Raw genomic sequence first — 6,036 nt, 5'->3', positions numbered from 1 at the left:
AAAAAAAAAAAAAAAACAGGGTCTGGTACCCAGAAGGCTGGGGTTCCTGGGAGCCTCTGACAGCACCTGGGAGTGGAGGAAGGGCAAAGAGAAGCTGGAGAGGGCTCTGCGGGGTGGGACCTAAGGCCAGGTCCTGGCTCAGAGCGCTGGGCTTTGCTTGGACATCACAGAGCAGGGAAAATGGGTCTTTAGGAACGCCACCCTCTGGTGATCCAGGCAGTGAAAGTGAAGTGACACTGCCTTCGGAGGCCCGTAAATCGCTGGGATTGCTTCCAAGGATGGGGCGGGGAAGGCCAACGGGGACACCTTCCCCAAGGATCTGCGAGCCGCCTTTCTCATGGGTTTGGTATAAACGAGGTGCGGGAAGAGGATAAATGAGCACACGTCAGGTGTGGTGACCACACATGCGCTTTGAAGGCACTCACCCCCTGATCTCCATCCACGGCTGGGGGGTCTCCTCTCCTAGTCTCCCTCCGCCTGAATAACGCACCGCGTCCTAGAGGCCCTGCTCCCCTGAGCTCAGGCACACTGCCCCCCCGGTCCCTATCCCCTAGCCCCAGTATTGAGCTGCCATTCTTCAGTCTTTCCCAGTTTGCAGACTACCTGCATTATCGCCTTTGGACCTCACGAGAAGCCTCTGAGCTGGCACAGCTGTTCGTTATTCCCATTTTTCAGAAGACCCAGAGGTTCAGAGCGGTGGGACCGCCACCAGCAGTGCGGTTTTGAAAGAGGGAGCGATGGAGAGATAGGTCTGAAGCGTGGGCAGGTACATGAGGGGTCTTCCTGTGAGTCCTAGAACCAGAGAAGAGTGGGATGGAGTAGCGGGTGCCTGCAGGGGTCAGAAGTGGGGGCTTTGGAACTGCTGCAAGGAAGGGTGACCTGGCCTGTCCTGGGTTGCCAAGGAGACTACAGTGCGCTGTGCAGGCAGCTGCCAACAAAGCATGTGTGGCCGAACTGCCAGCATGTGGATGCCCAGAAGAAATGCTCTAGGGGAGAAAAGACTGGGAGCCATGCAAAGAAGCGGGGCTCACTACACCCGGGAGAGAGAGAGAAAGAGGGCTGTGTGAGAGCTGGTCCAGGATGTGAGGCAGGAGTTCTGTCTATGGTCCTCTTGAGGGCCTGAACATCTTGAAAGTTACGTGGTCTTTCCAGGGGGGGATATTAAAAATATTTAAAACCCATTATGGCACAACTGATCAGATTGTATGCCAGACAGAAACCACCTGTGCAGCCCTTCAGGCGTGCCAGCTTCATCCCAGCACTGCGACGGTTCCCATAGCGGTGTGAGAAGATGCACCATTTCCAGAATGCATCAGGCCAGCTGTCTTCCCAATCGGTACCCAAGACTCAGCTCCCCATCTTCTCTTGGCTGACCACTCCCCAGGGTCCCCCTGCTAGAAGTGGCCAGGGCATTCCTCTGCCCCTGTGCACCATGGCTATCCAAGCAGCCCTCCTCAAATACTCTTTGCTTGTTTACATGTCTGGAGCTCCTCCAGAAGCTTCTTGAGGACAGAAGCTATATCCTTTTGGTCCTTGTATCTTCTGTACTTAGCCCACTGCCTGCCATGTTGTAGACACGGGATCCCTGAATGAGATGGGTCCTATGACCCAGCTCTGAGCAGTAAGAAATAAGTGCAGGTTGGTAACTGGGGCACCCTGGAAAGCACTTTAAAACAGACAGCCTTAGGAAATTCCCCAGTGGTCCAGTGGTTAGGACTCCATGCTTCCACTGCAGGGGGCCTGGGTTCGATCCCTGGTTGGGGAACTAAGATCCCACAAGCTGGGAAGTTGGGGGGGGGGAACCAGATAACTTTAGAAGGCATGCACCTTGACCCTCCCTCCACTCTTCTGCCTGCCTGGAATTCAGATGTGATACCAAGAAGTACAGCAGCCATCTTGCAACCATGAGACCACAAGCATGAGGATAAAGGCCCACACACTAGAGTGGAGGGACAGAAAGATGGAAAGAACCTGGATCATAGGCAATGACCTGAGTGGCTTACCCTGGAATTCCTGTTGGGCGGGACCTACAATCTCTCTGCCTCACTTGTTGAAATCCAAAGTCATTTGGGTTTTCTCGTTCATACAGCTAGAAACAAACCTAAGTGATACAGGTCTCTCATTTAGAGGCTCTCACAGCAGACAGGAAGCTCGAAGGCTGAACATTCCAATTTTTACTGTCTCCTGGGACATTACTATTCACAGTGTGGTCCCCAGACCAACAGCATCAGTAGCTTCTGGGATCTTGTGAGAAATGCAGAATCTCAGGCCCCACCCCAGACGTATTCAATCAGAATGTGCATTTTAACAAGGTTCCAATATGCATATTATGCATATTTAAGACTGAGAAGTACCTTCCTAAGAAACTCATCCAAGGCTAGGAAGTTGCTTTGTCTTTCTCCTGTTTCAATTCCTATGGCTGCAAAAACAACCTATTTCTAGGTGTCAATGGATTTGTCACACACGGGAACCCGCACTGCTCTGCATTCCGCGGTTTGGCAATCAGCTGGAAGGGGCTTATGGATCCCCACTTTTCAGCAGAGGAAAGTAAGTCACAGAGAAGCTCGTCGGCCACCCCAAGTACAGAGCATTCAGACAATCCTTCAACAATGAAATCCAGCTCACAGGCCGAAAGGGTGGACAGGCAACTCTCTTCTCTAAAGGAACCAGTGCTGCAGGGGTGCTACAAAGCAAAGGGAAGGCAGCACAGAAGCGCTGCCCCTTGGCACCTCTGAGGCTCACTGTAGCAGCCAGGGGCAAACAGGCCCCGCTTCCTTCCCCACGCGCTGCAATATAAGCAGCTGTGCATCTGGAGGCTTCTGTAATCTTCCAGCAGCTCCAAGCTGTACCGTATTCAATATCTGTCACTAGACAAGCATGGCCTTTTATGGGTCCTTCTAACACTTATAGTGTTGTAAGAAAGCCATAATCCCCAACCCCCAGGAAAGCATAATTTGTCCATCACACCCCTTTGTTCTTGATTTTTAACTGTAGTCTGTTAACCAAACTGCTTAAAACACAGTATAAGCTCCATCAGTAACAACTTCCCAAGTATAGCCTCTCAGCCTTGGAGTGCTTTCCAAGTTCTGCATGAACTCCTTGGGTGTGAAAAGTTTTCCAGCCACGTCGGTCCATAAATATATAACCGACCCCTTCCTGAATTGCCACATAATCCTTACCACTATCACTTATGTTTTCTTTTATTGCCATCATCATTGGCGCCTTGACAGGAGAATAAAATACTCTTTCTGGAGGATGAAATGCTCGGCATCCTGCATAATTTTAACTCACCCACAGTCCCAGATTGGGAGTTTTATTTCCTTCTCCACTGCAAGGAAATTGCCTCTTCATAATCAGTGGGGATTTCAGATTGGGGGTTAATTCCATCCTTTCTTTTCCCCTGACATAAGCTTTGCCTGAGCTGGGTCCTGTGGGGAAGAGAGGACTTCTAAGATGTGTCCCCAGACCCCTAAAACCGTAGAGATGGGAAAGAAAGACACACATCAGAGACGGCTGAGGGGGCCAGTGTATGCAGAGCAAAGTTGGGGGCGGGGGCGGTAGGACGAGCGTGGGTGATGAGCTGTCCCACTCTGTCAGGACAACATGCTTTATCCTGGAGCTGCATCTGCCCACCTATTGTCCAGCAGCTCAGGGAAACCAACGGACATGCTAGGAACTTGGCCCCAGAACAAGCCCCGCAGAACCCCGCCTCACCCCCACTGTGGTTTGCAGCACACAGAGAACCCATCTTCCTCAGGTCCATCGTTCTGTCAAGCTGGGAGACAAATCTCTCTCTCTCTCTCTCTCTCTCTCTCTCTCTCTCCCCACGCCATCATTTTGTCCACCCCCGACTATCCTAAACAAGGAGGCTCTCAGCCTCCTGATACTGCCCCCAAAGGTTGAATGGTTGCTGTCACGAGAATAAGTACACTTGTAAAAGATTAAAGGGGTTGGCAGGGAGGAAGAACCAGGTGGTGCTGAAGTCCAGAGGAATCACACTTCCAAACCTCTGTCTTGTTAGGAAAGACCTAAACCAGCGGACCACACCCTGCCTTGCCTCCTTCCTCCCCTGGCTGAGGTCCTTTCTAGCCCTCCAAAGTGAGGGGAAGCCTGGAATGGAGGCCCAGCTTTGCAAAAACACAGAGAACCAGAGGTAGTCTCCCCAGACTCACACAGACCCCTTCTCTGTGCTTAAAAGGGCATATATGATAAATGTGTCAGCCCGGGCTCTCCGTCTCCAAGCCCTTCCCTCCTTATCTTTCACACATCATATTTCTCTTGCTTTGGGCATAACTGACCTTGGAACCAGAGATCTGTAGGCAGCTCAAAACAAATCCGGTGACCCCTCTTGTCCTCGGAGGTGGAATGTTCTTGATGGGAAATGGATTGCAGAGGAGAAGGGGCTGCTTGATTGGTGACTGTGCCCTGCAGAGCGGGGGTGAGGGAGACAGGGCTGGACCACCAAGGCGATGTGCCTGGTTCCGTGGAAGCTCCCCACCTTCCCACTCCCATCCCTGGCTCGCTTCCTGGGCTCCTGGCTGCTCTCAAGACCCTTTCTTTCCACCCAAGGGGCTCCAGATGGGGTGGCTCCCCCACCCCGATTTTCCCTGGGAGGTGAGGCACCCATGGCCCCAAAGGCTGCCTGAGCAGCTCCAGTGCTGGGGGAGGGGCGTCTGTGGAATGCAGCCCTCTCCCCACGCTCAGAGGCCAGCCTAAGGGGCACAATAGAATACATTAGTCCCACAGCCCTTTCAGCTCTGCCTCTTTAAGAACAATGGCGGCCACTGAGCTGATTTTTGCCAAATGACTGGCTTTAGTCCATTCGGAGCAGAATGGAGGCCGCCAGACAAAGTCCATATTCAGGGCTTCAGAAGGGGTTGGCTAATGGGCACCAGCCCAGGCTACTTCCTGGGACCCACTCTCAAAGCATCCCAGTGGCCAAGAAAGAGCCCAGCAGCTGACACCAGCCAGCCAGGCCCATCCCCATCCTGGTTAGAGCCACGCTGCTCCTGAGACAGGTGACCACGCTGCCACCCTGAACACAGGCAAGGCAGATTCTCTGTTTAATTTGAGAGTCCTGGTACCAGTGGTTAACTCCAGAACAATCTTAAGTATTGCGAGTTTTATTTAGGGAAAACCAGCTTGGCTTCTGGAAGGGAATGGTGCCGTAATGACATCAACTCTGTGATGTTAGGAGTCTAGTTTTCCAGCCTGACGAAGCAGAGGGACCTACCTCTTGGTCTCTCTGAGCCTTAATTTCTGAGGCAGTTGGGCGATTTAGGCTCTAGACCCCTTCAAACCTTGAAGTTTTATGTAGAAAGAAAACTCTGACCATGCCTCCTTTACTTTACATCTCATACTGCGTTAGGAACTCCGAAAACACCAGAAAAGCCAAAAGGCCAGGGCAAATATTATTGATGATTATAACCAGCAAAGATCAGTGTGAAAAAGATCGGTGTGAAAAGATCAATGTGAAAAAAGCAAAGCCACCACCAGAGATACAGCTGTTTTCAGGTGACTTTGTTTTGTTTTGTTTTCTGTAGTTTTTTGGTCACGCCGCGCAGCGTGCGGCATCTCAGTACCCTGACCAGGGATCGAACCCGTGCCCCTTGCATTGGAAGCTTGGAGTCTTAGCCACTGGACCCCCAGGGAAGTCCCCGCTGATGTGATTTCTTTTTTTATTCCTATAACAACTGTGTCCAAATGGGGAGACGAGAGAGCCACCTGGTTGGCAGTGCGGACTGGGTGCTAACGTGTCGCCCTCACCAGCCCTGCCTTCTCCCAGCTCCTTCTCTTCTCTGCCGTGGACATACTCTGATCCCCAACGGGAAAGATGCACGACTCGGCCATAAGCTTTGAGCACCTCTCTTTGCATTTTTCTTCTTTGCTACTGCATTTATCAATATGGAAGATACAAGAATTTTGCCTAGATTTTTTGGTGCACCTGAGAAAGTCATTCCAAGCACCCAAAGCTTAGGCATTGAAAATGGGACATCTCGGGAGGGAATATGTCTTGCCAGTTCAGCCAGACATCAC

The sequence above is a fragment of the Lipotes vexillifer genome, unplaced genomic scaffold (assembly GCF_000442215.2).
Source record: "Lipotes vexillifer unplaced genomic scaffold, Lipotes_vexillifer_v1.1 scaffold414, whole genome shotgun sequence".
Lineage (NCBI taxonomy): Eukaryota > Metazoa > Chordata > Mammalia > Artiodactyla > Lipotidae > Lipotes > Lipotes vexillifer.
Note: the sequence above shows the minus strand (reverse complement) of the source record.